We start from the raw sequence: 14,433 nt of genomic DNA on the forward strand, positions 1-14,433 counted from the left end.
TGTCTCTATTTTATCATCTCATGTACCTTTAAACCTAAACCTTACATTATTACCTTTATAATCCTCTTAGGATTCAGCTTTCAAACACCCCCCAAAAGGTGACTGAGGTGGGAAGGAAGAGAAAGCAGCACATGGGGGAGGACCTCAACTAAATGGGAAGAAGCCATTCATTACCTCTCATTCGCACTTATCAACATATTCTATAGGCCAACTAGATGGCATTAATCCCATAACCATGGGCTTCCAGACAGTTTTAATGGAAAAATTCTTTTAAAACATTCCTAGTAAAACATGAATACTCACAGACTTTAGGTGGGGCAAGAGGTGGTCAATGGTAGAAAATGAGTTTTGGGGAGAAAAATCACCTCTATTTTTCTTTTTTTAAAATTTTTATTATTAGTTGTTCAAAACATTACATAGCTCTTGACATATCATATTTCATACATTTGATTCAAGTGGGTTATGAACCCCCATTTTTACCCCGTATACAGATTGCAGAATCACATCGGTTACACATCCACGTTTTTACATACTGCCATTCTAGTGTCTGTTGTATTCTGCTGCCTTTCCTATCCTCTACTATTCCCCCCTCCCCTCCCCTCCCCTCCCATCTTCTCTCTCTACCCCATCTACTGTAATTCATTTCTCTCCCTTGTTTTTTTCTTTTTCCCTTTCCCCTCACTTCCTCTTATATGTAATTTTGTATAACAATGAGGATCTCCTTCCATTTCCATGCAATTTCCCTTCTCTTTCCCTTTCCCTCCCACCTCTCGTCCCTGTTTAATGTTAATCTTCTTCTCATGCTCTTCCTCCCTGCTCTGTTCTTAGTTGCTCTCCTTATATCAAAGAAGACATTTGGCATTTGTTTTTTAGGGATTGGCTAGCTTCACTTAGCATAATCTGCTCTAATGCCATCCATTTCCCTGCAAATGCCATGATTTTGTCATTTTTTAGTGCTGAGTAATACTCCATTGTGTATAAATGCCACATTTTTTTATCCATTCATCTATTGAAGGGCATCTAGGTTGGTTCCACAGTCTAGCTATTGTGAATTGTGCTGCTATGAACATCGATGTAGCAGTATCCCTATAGTATGCTCTTTTAAGGACTTTAGGGAATAGTCTGAGAAGGGGAATAGCTGGGTCAAATGGTGGTTCCATTCCCAGCTTTCCAAGGAATCTCCATACTGCTTTCCAAATTGGCTGCACCAATTTGCAGTCCCACCAGCAATGTACAAGTGTACCCTTTTCCCCACATCCTCACCAGCACTTGTTGTTGTTTGACTTCATAATGGCTGCCAATCTTACTGGAGTGAGATGATATCTTAGGGTGGTTTTGATTTGCATTTCTCTGACTGCTAGAGATGGTGAGCATTTTTTCATGTACTTGTTGATTGTTTGTATGTCCTCTGAGAAGTGTCTGTTAAAGTCCTTGGCCCATTTATTGATTGGGTTATTTGTTTTCTTATTGTTTAATTTTTTGAGTTCTTTATATACTCTGGATATTAGGGCTCTATCTGAAGTGTGAGGAGTAAAAATTTGTTCCACCTCTATTTTTCTTCATCTCATTATTTATCAATTCCAAGTAATGGGTGGACAGTAGAAAAAAACAAAATAATCAAAAAGCTCCCAAATGGGAACTGAGAAGAGAATCTTAAAGTAGCAGTCCTAACCCTACCTGAGTTTTTTAAAAAATCTTGGCCCCATTTGTAGTTGGGTCATCTGGCCCCGTCACTGTGGCTGTAAAACCAGGGCTAAGCAAACTACTTTGAAAGACACTGAAACTGGAGGAAACTTGTCACAAAAACCCTATCAGCTGCGAAACTGCTTGTGCCACCAGCAGACTGGTGTAAGTATTCAGGGTCTGACTAAAACTCCAGAACTGCTCAACCTGATCGGCCATGATATTTTTCCCATGCTTGAGAATGCAGAGCTGTACTTCAACATGGACCATGGCTACCTGGAGGGCCTGGTGTGAGGATACAAAGCCAGTCTAGAAAGACTGTATCAACCTGGTCCAGTGTGAGACACTTGAAGTTCTGAAAATTCATCTCCAGATTACTGAGTATGGCAACTTCTTAGCTAATCAAGTGAATTCTCATACTGTTTCCAAAACTGACACTGAGATGAGGAAAAAGTTATGCGGAGAATTTGACTTTTTTCAGAATCATTCCCTGTAGCCCCAATGCACATTTTTAGCTTACATGATGTAAGTTATGGCAGGAAGCTCTAATAAGCCCCATTGTGCCCATGCAGATGCCCCTAACAGTAACAGCAGGGTATTAGGCCCAAAGGGACTTAAGACTTTTCTCATTATTTGTAAATTTGAATGCATTAAAATTTTAGCAATAAGCTCACAGCCACATTTTCACATTAGAAAAAATGTATCATAAATTTGTAAAGATTTTGTAGGTGATACTGGCCTCCTTATAAAGACATATTTTCATTTTAAAAATAATTAAGTGGTACTTTATGCTCAAGGCAAATTTTATGTAGCACTTTTTACATTATTTGTGAGAGTAGGGTTGAAGTATCACAAACTGTTCTTCATGTTACTTCTACCTCTCCTCATTCCCCTTGGGACAGTATAAGTGTCCCCTGTCATAGTTACATATGTGTTATTTTTATCCATCACCGGTGGTTCCAGCCTTTTAATATATTGGCTCCTCATTCTAATAAACCTTTTGGCAATAATAAATGCTAGAGAGGATGTAGAGAAAAAGGAACACTATTTACACTGTTGGTGGGATTGTAAATTAGTACAACTACTACCATGTATTTTTCAAAAGACTAGGGATGGAACCACCATATGACCCAGCTATGCTACTCCTCAGTATTTATCCTAAGGATTTAAAGTCACCATAGTGTAGCAATACATGAATGCCCATGTTTATAGCAGCAAAATTCACAGTAGCCAAATTATGAAACCAGCCTATGTATGGTGGATGAATCAATAAAGAAAATGTGGTATGTATACACAATGGAGTTTTGAGCCACAAATAAAAAGAAAATTATGGCATTTACAGGAAAATGGATGGAACTTGAAAACATTATGTTAAGTGAAATAAACTAAACTTCGAAGGTCAAGGGTTGTATGTTTTCTCTCATATGTGGTAAAAAGGGAAAGAAAGGTATGGGTACATCTCTTAAAAATCAAAGGGAGATCAGCAGATTAGAAGAAAGGGACCAGGGGAAGGGAGGAGAAGAGGGAAAAGAGAAATATTGGGGAAATGATATTGGCCAAATTATATCATTATATTGTGTGCATGTATGAATATGAAACAGCAAAACCCACCATTATGTACAACTATAATGTACTTTTAAAAATAAGGGACAACATTTGAACTCCCACATCATAATAAATTGAACTTCTGTTAATCTAATGAATAAATTATATCCAATGCCTAAATGAGCCATTTGAAATACCTTTGTGCCTCTCTAATTCTCCTAGCTGACAAACTAGGGAAAAGGTCTGTAGTGGACAGGTTGTTTATTATGTAGATAAAATTTGGATGTGAGGTAAAAAAAAAAAATGATGACTACTAGGTCCAAGCCCTATATTTGTGCTGGGAACCCAGACACTCAATATATTTGTGGAAAGATGTTAACAATGAAGCAAAGGCTGGATTGTATAAGCCAAAAATTAGTCAAAAGGAAACAAATGAATAGGGCTTCCTGTCAAACTCTGGGCTCAGCAGTAGAGATAGGAAATTAGAAAAATGTATATAAATAAAAGAAACTGGGCCTTGGAGCGCATGAGTGCAAGAGGGCTCTGGGAGATGATCTAGGATGTTTAGAGGCAGATTCCAAGAGAAGAGAAAGGCTAGATGAGCAGACTGAAGAGGCACCTTCTAAAGGGTAGTTTCACATCTGCATCTTTAACTGGTATCATGTAAAATAATGGTGCTGCCTTAAGGATCAGGCAGAGGAAGAATTAATTTATCTGATCAGGAAGATGCTCCTTCTGTTCCCCTATCCCTTCCTCCATCCTTCCTTTACTCCATCATCCATTCTTCCATTTTACAAATTTACAAATTCTTCCATTTACAAGGGGTTTGCCCTTAAGTTTGGTAAACAAGAGATTGCAATTATGAATATCCAAATATGTCTGCTGAATTGAATAAATCTAGATGAACTCTAATTGCTACATATGACTTTAATATTGAGGGGAAAATAATATGCCAGTCAGCAAGATGTCTCACAATATAGCAGATACTTCTTGCAACCTAAATATGACAGCCAGAAAAATCCATGGACCAGAACTGCAATCCCAGGGGTTTGGACATGAAGGAAAATCAATGTAAACGTTATATTATTCATATTGGTCAAAACCAGAAGGAAAGAAATTCTCTCCTGTTCAGGATTTCATATTACATTATGCTATGTGAGGATCAACTTCATGAATACTATCATTTTAAAGATATGTTTTTAATTGTAGTTGACCCAATACCTTTATTTTATTTATTTATTTTTATATGGTGCTGAGGATCAAACCTAGAGCCTCATGCATGCTAGGCAAGCACTCTACCACTGAGCCACAACCTCAGCCCTGAGCCACAACCCTAGCCCATGAATACTATCTTTTAAACAAAGGGAGGACTGAGGGGTGTGGCTCAGTGGTAGGGTGGCAGAAGCCCCTGCAAGGTACAATCTCCAGCACTAACCCCCCCAAAAATGATTATAACCTTCCAAGACTTTAGAAAAGCATAAAATTTGTTATTATTCTGCCCTCCCCCACCTAGGCTTTGCCCCCTCTCTAGAAAAATATTTAGCTTATGTGAGTCTACTGGTATACATTCTATCTTCTCACCTTACATTTCAAATGTATACAAATAATATCATTTTCCTTCTTTACTTTTTCTCCTCTAAATAATTCTTAGAAATATCCTTGCAAACTTCATTTTTAAAAAAATAACTGTAGCACTCTGTTTTGTAGGTGTCATAGGTTTATTTGCCAGTTGTCTATTGACAAGTAGCTAAATTATTTTTTCTATTACATTTGCTAATTTCTATGAAGTTCTTCTTTTTTTTCAGTGCTAGAGATTAAGCCCAGGGCTTCAAATTTATGCATACTAGGTAAGCACTCTACAACTGAATTCCAGCCATCTATGCAGTCTGTCTACCTTCCTTCCCTCCTTCCCTTCATCTCTCCCTTTTTTTCTCTCTCTCTCTCTCCCTCCCTCCCTCCCTCCTTCCCTCTTTTCTGTCTTTCTTTCTGATCAAACCCAGGGTCACTCTTTTATTTCTTCTGAGACAAGGTTTTGCTAAGGCTGGCCTCAAACTTGTGATCCTCCTGCCTTTGCCTCTCAAGTAGTTAGGATTACAGGCATGTGCCACTATGCCTGGCTATGCAGATCTTGAATTTATTTCTAAGTTCATTTTATAGCAACAGAAGTGGTGAATCAAAGGAATGTGCATTTTTATTTTGATAAGTGTTGCTAAATTGTTCTCAGCAAAAGTAGCACCAGTTTGCTTCCCCAAAACAGTACATGAGAAGGCTGTGTCATCACACCATGGCCAACACTGGATACTCTTTTAGGTTTTGCCAGCCCAATAGGCTAAAAAATGGTATCCTTTTGCTTCAATTTGTAGTTCTTTGTAAGTAAAATTGATTATTTAATATTTTTAATTTGTGTACTTGTATCTGACCAAATTACCTATTTTTTATTGGAGTTTTCAGCACTTTTTAATTGATATGTAAGTTTTTTTTGTAAATTAAGAAAGAGCCCTTCATAATACATGTTTAAAAATCATTTTCTTGGTTTGAGACAATTTGTAGTATTTATTATTATTTTGCTTTAGAAACATTAACATTTTGGTCCTGGGGAATTAAACCCAAGGCTTCATGCATGCTTAGCAGGTGCTCTTCCACTGAGCTGCCCTCCAGGGAATGTTTTTTAATTAGTTTTAGTGATCAGTATTTTCATCTGTTGGCTTCTGGATATTTTATAGTATCCAACTTAGAAAGGCATTTTTAATTTCAAAATCATACATAAATTCACCTGTCTTTTCTTCCTTTCAAAAATACCTTGATACCCAAATATATGTTTATATTTTTCCCTAAAGGTTTTTGGGGTATAGGGAAGCTGTTGTGACAGCCAGGCCCTGACTGCCTGATGCTAACTCTGAAACTTTAGGAGGGAAGGTGATCCTCTGCAGAGTGCACTGGGACACTGGGGAATGCAATTTAGCAAGGCCTGTTTCACTTACTTGGAAGGGAGGTAACTCCTTTCTTTGGCTTCTTCTGTATGGTGACTGACTTCAAGCAGAAAGAACCTCAGCAAAGAATGGAACTGATACCTTTTGCCTCCAAACAGTGCAGTACTCCTCAAGCAAAACCTGGATTTTCTGCTTTAATTATCTTTATGGTATTGCTCTAAAGTACCTAGAAGGAGTGACCTCTGGCATTTATTATTTGCTAATCTTGCTATTATGAATCCATAAACTGATTTTATATGATTAAAGGGTTAAAGTAGGTTTACATAACATTTAAAGCTAAAAGTTACCCCATATTTTAGATAATCTTCAACACAAACTTTTCAAACTGTCTTCAAGTGGCATAGTTAATAAATGCTCCCTAATAGGTATAACCAAATGGTTCTGACACTATATTAAAGGCCATCCTGGCTATGCTTCCATGGTAGTATTTCCATTCTTCAATTACTACAAATGTTAAGATTGGTTGATTCCTTCAATAAAAAGCCACATCCATTAGAAATACAAAAAGATCTGCTACAATTACCATTAAAGCAGACCATTTACATAATGGTGATAGGAATGTTTCTGAAATATCCCAATTATACATGACTCCTAAAGCATGTACAAGAACAGGAAGACAATTTATACATATGTAGAATCATATCTACTATATGTCAATTTTTTTTCTTTCGTTTCCTATGTTTGGGGGTCATGTCCAGAAAATCATTGCCTGTATCAATGTCTTGAAGTACTTTCCCTATTTTTTTTTCCAGTTCCAGCACCATTTTTTGATGAAACTGTCTTTTCTTCAATGTATGTTCTCTGTAACTTTATAAAACGATCAGTTTGTTGCAGGTATGTGGATTATTTTCTATTTTTATTCTATTCTATTTCTTTTTTTTTCTTTTTAGAATTGTTTTAAATATTTATTTTTTAGTTTTCGGTGGACACAACATCTTTGTTTGTATGTGGTGCTGAGGATCGAACCAGGCCGCATGCATGCCAGGCGAGCGCACTACCACTTGAGCCACATCCCCAGCCCCTTTTTTCTATTTCTTTATGTGTCAGTTTTTACGACAGTACATGCTGTCTTGGTTACTATAGTTTTGTAGAATGTTCAGTTGTGTTACCTTCAGTTTTTTTCCCCCTAAATGTTGCTTTGTTTATTCTGGATCTCTTGTAGAGAGAATTTTTCAAATGAATTTTAGGATTGCTTTTTTATTTCTGTGAAAAATGTATTCTGATGGTTATTGCAGGGAATCTCTAGATCACTTTGTGTAGTATGGTCATTTTAATAATATTAATTCTTCCTACCCATGAGCATGGGATATTTTTCTATTTTTGTGTACACTTTGAATTTCTTTCATCAGTATGTTATAATTTCATTGTAGAAATATTTCACTTCCTTAGTTTATTACTTTTGTATTTTTATAGCTATTGTGACTAGGACTGCATTTTTGTCACAGTTGTGAATAGGATTACTTTCTTGATTTCTTTTTCAGCAATTTTGTCATGGTGCTTAAATACTACTGTTTTTGTATGTTGATTTTGTATCCTAGAACTTTGCTGGATTCATTTGTCAGTTCTAATACCTTTTTGATGGAGTTTTTAGGTTTTCTATGTATAAAATAATGTCATTTGCCAAAAGAGATAATTTAACTTCTACCTTTCCAATTTGAATACCCTTTATTTCTCTTTCTTCCTAATTGCTCATGCTAACACTTCCAATACTATGTTGAATGAATGGTGAAAGTGGACATTCTTGTCTTGTTTTAAATATTAGAGAAACTAGTTCCAGCTTTTCCCTGTTCAGTATGATATTGGCTATGGTTTTCTTGTATATCATCTTTATTGTTTTGAGGTATGTTCCTTTTGTACCTAATTCATTGAGGGTTTTTGCATGAAGGGATGTTCACTCTTATCAAATACTTTTTCTGTGTCTGTTGACATGAACACACACACACACACACATTATTTTGCAATGTTAGAAACCAAACTCAGGGCCTCGCACAAACTATGCAAGTGTTCTACCATTGGGCTATTTCCCCAAGCTTGAACATGTGACTTTTGCTCTTCTTTGTGTAGATGTTATGTTTATTGATTGACAAATGCTGTACCATCTTTGCATCCCTGGAGTAAATCCTACTTGATCTTAGTATGTAAACTTTTTGATGTGTTGTTGGAGTCTCTCTGCTAATATTTTGTTGAGAATTTTTGCATCTATTTTCTTTGAAGACAGTAGCCTGTCATTTTTTTCTTTTTAAAAAATAATGTTATTGTATTTTTATACATTTATTTTATTTATTTTCATGTGATGCTGAGGATTCAACCCATTGCCTCATACATGCCAGGAAAGCACTCTACCACTGAGCTCTGTCATTTTCTTTTTGTGTGTGTCTGGGTATCAGGGTAGTCTAGTTTGGGTATCAGGTTTGTCTAGTTTGGGTATCAAGGTAATGCTGGCCTTTTAGAAAGAATTTGACAGTGTCTTCAAATTTATTAAATAGTTTGAGAAGAATTAGAATTAGTTCTTCTTTAAGTGTTTTATAGAATGCAGCTATTAAGCTATCAAGTCATAGACTTTTCTTTAATGGGTGATAGTTAACTGCTGCTTCAATCCTATCCCTTATTTTGGCCTGTTCAGAATTTTCTATTTCTTCTTTCACTCTTTGTAGGTTGTATGTATCCAGAAATTTATTTATCCCAGATTATCCAATTTGTTGGTGTATTGTTGTTTATAATATTTCCAATGATCCTCTAAACTCCTGGTTATTAGTTATAATGTCTCCTTTTTCATTTCTACTATTACTTATTTGAGTTTTCCATATACTTCCTTTTTTGTCTACCTAAATATTTATATATATTTTACTTATATTTTCAAATACCTACCCATTCATTGATCCATTGCATGATTTTTGGGTCTCTATTTCATTTATTTCTGCTCTTATGTTTGGTATTTCTTCTCTTCAAGTAATTTGGGTTTGATTAGTTATTCTTTCTAACTCCCTGAGGCACATTGTTTACTTTTAAAATTTGAAATCCTTCTCTTTTAAATATATGTATTATTGCTAGAAGCTTATCTTTTAGTACCATTTTTGCTATATTCCAGTGTTTTTAATATGCATTTTTTAGTTGTTGTTGGACACAATACTTTTATTTCACTTATTTATTTTTATGTGGTGCTAAGGGTCAAACCCAAGGTCTTGCATGTGCCAGGTAAATGTTCTACCACTGAGCCACAATCCCAGCCCTATATTCCACAGGTTTTGATATGTTGTATTTAATTTTCATTCATTTCAGGAAATTTTTTTTAATTTCTATATTAATTTCTTCAATGATCCATTGGTTATTCTGGAGCATGTTACTCAATTTCTATATATTTGTATATTTTTAAAATTTTTCTTCTTATTATTGATTTCTAATTTTATTTTGTTGTGGTCAGAGAGGTATACAATATGATTTTAAATTTTAAAATTGTATTTTGTGGTCTATCACTTGATATACCATGGAGAATGTTCCATGTAACAATGATAAGAATGTGTATTCTGAAGCTATTGAAGAAATATTCTCTAGATGCCTATTAGGTCCATTTGCCCTATAGCATAGTTTCAGTGCATCTTTGTTAATTTTCCGCCAGAATGATCTGTCCATTAATGAAAGTGAGGTGTTGAAATATGGCTAATTCTGCTTACTTTTGAATTCCATTTTCCTGGAATATCTTATCCCATTCCTTCATTTAGAATCTACGCATATTCTTAGAGGTGATAATTTATTGTAACATATATTTGGGGCTTTTTAAAAAATATCCATTCAAGCCACCATTTGACCCAGCTATTCCCCTTCTCGGTCTATTCCCTAAAGACCTAAAAAGAGCATGCTACAGGGACACTGCTACATCGATGTTCATAGCAGCACAATTCACAATAGCTAGACTGTGGAACCAACCTAGATGCCCTTCAATGGATGAATGGATAAAAAAAATGTGGCATTTATACACAATGGAGTATTACTCTGCATTAAAAAATGACAAAATCATAGAATTTACAGGGAAATGGATGGCATTAGAGCAGATTATGCTAAGTGAAGCTAGCCAATCCCTAAAAAACAAATGCCAAATGTCTTCTTTGATATAAGGAGAGTAACTAAGAACAGAGTAGGGTCGAAGAGCATGAGAAGAAGATTAACATTAAACAGGGATGAGAGGTGGGAGGGAAAGGGAGAGAGAAGGGAAAATGCATGGAAATGGAAGGAGACCCTCAGAGTTATACAAAAGTACATACAAGAGGAAGTGAGGGGAAGGGGAAAAATAATATAAGGGGGACAAACGAATGTCAGTAGAGGGGGCAGAGAGAGAAGAGGGGAGGGGAGGGGAGGGGAGGGGAGGGGGGATAGTAGAGGATAGGAAAGGCAGCAGAATACAACAGACACTAGTATGGCAATATGTAAATCAATGGATGTGTAACTGATGTGATTCTGCAATCTGTATATGGGGTAAAAATGGGAGCTCATAACCCACTTGAATCAAATTGTGAAATATGATATATCAAGAACTATGTAATGTTTTGAACAGCCAACAATAAAAAATTAAAAAAAAAGAAATAAAAATGCAACTGAATATATCTCAAAAGCAAAAAAAAAAAAAAAATATCCATTCAGTCACTTTATGTCTTTTAATTGAAGTATTTGATCTAGTTATATTTAAGAGAATTACAGATAGGTAAGGTCTTATCACTGCCATTTTAATACTTGTTTTCATAGTTTTATTTCAGTTCCTTCCCTTCATTCTTCCCCTCTTACAATTTTCTTTTGTGGTTAAGTAATTTTCTCTAGTAGTGTATTTTATTTACTTGCTTGTTATTTTTGGTGTGTCTGTTATTGATTTCTGCTTTGTGTTTACCATGAGGATTAAAATATCTTGATTATAACAAGCTATTTTGAAATTATAGCAGAGCAATTAATCATGGTGATATGAAAAGAAATGAAAAAGAGGAAAAAATACTAATAAAAACTGGACTTGCACTCCATTCTTTCCCACATTTTGAATTTTTGGTGTACCATTTTACACATTTCTATATTGCTAATCTCTTAACATATTAATGTAGTTTTAATTTTTTGTTTTCATTCTTCATACTAAAGTTATGAATGTTTTATGTACTGTTTATAATATTGAAGCATTCTGAATTTATTTGCATAATTCCTCTGCTAGTGAGTTTTATGACTTCCAATATGTTCTTCTTACTACCTTCTCTTCCTTTTGAAGATATCCTTTTAGCATTTCTTGTAGGACAGGTCTGGTGCTGATAAATTCTCTCAGCTTTTGTTTCGGAATGTGTTTATCTTTCCTTTATTTCTAAACCATAACTTTGCAGGGTGAGCATGACAGTTTTTTTTTTTTTAATTTAGTTGTCAATGGACCTTTATTTTTAATTTATATGCAGTGCTGAGAATTGAACCCAGTGCCTCCCACATGCTAGGCAATGCTCTACCACTGAACCACAACCCCAGCCCTGACGATTTTTATTTTTTCTTTCAGTACTGTGCAAATCATATACCACTCTTTCTGGACTGTAAAATTTCTTCTGAGAAGTCTGATTTCAGGTGAATTGAGATGTTCTCATTTGTTATCAGTCTTTCTCTTGTTGTCTCAGGAATTTTTCACCTTTGGAACTTGATTATGTCTTGTGGTAGAATTGTTTGAACTAGTTCTAACTTGTGACCATGTATGGACAGTTGTATCTTTCTCTGGGAAGTTTTCTGTTTTTTTTTGATTAATCTTTCTACCCTCCTTGGCATTCTCAAATTGCTTTTTAACCTTAACAATTAAAAATTCAAAGCCATCCACAATTTCCTGTAAGCTTTCTTCATTCATATCCAGTCCTTTTTCTATCTTCAGGCTCTCTACTTCTCTCTTCTGTTTGATCTATGCTTCTACTGATGTCTTCTATCACATTTTAAATTTCACTTAATGTATTTTTCAACTCAATTTGCTTGATTTTTAAAATATTTCTGTTTCTATTTTGAATTTTCCTATCAGACTATTAAATAATTTCTTTCTTTTTTGAAGTTCATTGTTTCCTTAAAACAACTATTTTTAATTCTTTGAGAATTTTCAGATATCACATGCTAAATGGTCAATTTCTAGAGCCTGATTTTATTCAGTAAGTAAAGTCATGATTCCTTGTAAGTTTTTGATGAGTGTTGGTATATGCATCACCTATGTTTTGAAGGATTAGGCACTTTTTCAAGTTTTCATAATCAAGTTTTATTTGTACTTGTCCTTCCAGAAATTCTAAGTAGTCTCATTTTCTCTGAGCCTGTGGCTATTTTCACTATTTCAGTACTAGAGGGTACACCAAGTCTAGTTTGTCCCAAATCTGTAGTTAGTGTCTTGTTCAGAATGAATTGAAAGAGTATTTGCAAAGGATAGTTCATTATCACAAATTTCTACCTGAGGCTGGAATTGACCATGATGCTTCATCCACAGTCAAAAGCCGAAAGTCAGTTTGTATAAGATTCTACCTGGCTCTGAGCCTCACTGGGAGTTAGGCATGTATCAAGTCATATGCAATGACTTGGTATTCACCTCTTTTTTCTTTCCCCAAGTAGAGAGTTACTCTCTTCATGTTGTGCTGAGATTGGAGGCTGGAGACAGGGAATGGGATGGGCAGTCCCATGGCCACTAATGATGCAAAGCTAGATCACTCCTGAAGCCCATACCCTGCCAAGATCATTGCGGCATGTGGATAGAATAAAGGCCCACAATACTATGGGCTACCTGCTGTTGAGGTGAGCTTGCCACCCAATACTACTGCAACATATCCCAGGCTGGGTCATAAGTCCAGCTGACAGAGACCATGGGTTTTCACCTGGCACTGAGTTATGTTCATAGATTCTACTCACATGTACTGGCCTGGGATCTACCCAAAGTTTTTACCAGCCTTGAATGAAGTTCCAAGACACACTCCTGTGTTCACTTTCCTGACCTATTCCCCTGACGTTGGAGTCTTAGTCCTTGCTGTCTTCCAGAGTTTAGGGTTGGTTTGATGGAAGTCTCTTGCTGCTCAGGCTGACACTAAGCTGAGTCACACCATAGTCTCATAGCCTTAACAATGGTTGTATTTCCTAGGCCCATATGTGGCTGGAGGTGATGCAGGCTGAATTACCAGAGCACAAGCCCCTGATTAGTGCCGGGACTGATCCAGAGGCTCTGTGAATTCTGTTCTGGAGATAGGGGCTTCTAGGATTTAGTTAGTGCTGGGTCTCATTATAGAAGGCCTCACACAGGTCAAAAGCAAAGTCTTGTGCTATCTTGTCTTATTCCTTAGTGGGTGGAGTTAGCTCATTGCTCTGCTGCCCAAAGTTGGGAGAGGAGTAATGGAAGCAGTCCTTTGGCCTCCTGGCAAAGGAGGGTCCAATGCTCAGTCAACTACTGGACTTAACTGTGGTACTGAATTCTAAATCTAAGGTCTGGACTTAATTCCATCTCCCTCTCCCAAGTGGGAGATGTCCCTCTTTTTTGCTACTTGGAAGTTGGGGAGGAGTGACACAGGCAACCCTTTCCTCCCTGCCTTCATCATTGCTTCTTTTCTGATTATGCTAATACCAGGCACCGTGGTGGTATCTCACCTGGCTTCTTCAGCTTTTGTGAAAATGGATTGATGCATTAATCGCTGTTCAAATTGGTGTTTCTTTAGGGAGGTGATTGCTGGGACATCTTACTCAGCTGCTATCTTGCTCCCAGTATGTTAATTAAATTTTTTATCTTAGCATTTCATTTTGAATAATTTCTGTTGCTGATTTGGGGCTTAGTAATCTTTTCTCAATTTTATTTTTGAATTTTTGAATAACATATAATAATCAAATTCAGCTATTGCAGGATTCTACCTAGCTCTGAGCCTCACCATGGAGGGACCAACCCAACTCTCCTGTGCAATGACTTGGTGCCCACCTCCCTTTTCTTCCTCCAAGTTTGTGAAATACCACTGTGATATTTCAACACATGTGTACAGCATGCAGTGATCAAATCATCTCCTTATCATTTCCTTATGTATGGAGCCTTTTGAGCTCCTCTCTTCTCGTTTTTCAAGCAAAATATAACAGGTTATTATAAGCTAAAGTCATACCACTATGCTGTGGAACACTAGAGCTTATTCCTTCTATTTGTGTGTTGGTACCAATTATTCAACCACTCTTTATCTTCCCTCCTTTCAACCTTTACAACCTATGGTAGTCACAA

This window comes from Marmota monax, unplaced genomic scaffold (assembly GCF_021218885.2).
Source record: "Marmota monax isolate L192 unplaced genomic scaffold, Marmota_monax_Labrador192_F-V1.1 WCK01_AAM20220418_F8-fsc00258, whole genome shotgun sequence".
Classification (NCBI taxonomy): Eukaryota; Metazoa; Chordata; class Mammalia; order Rodentia; family Sciuridae; genus Marmota; species Marmota monax.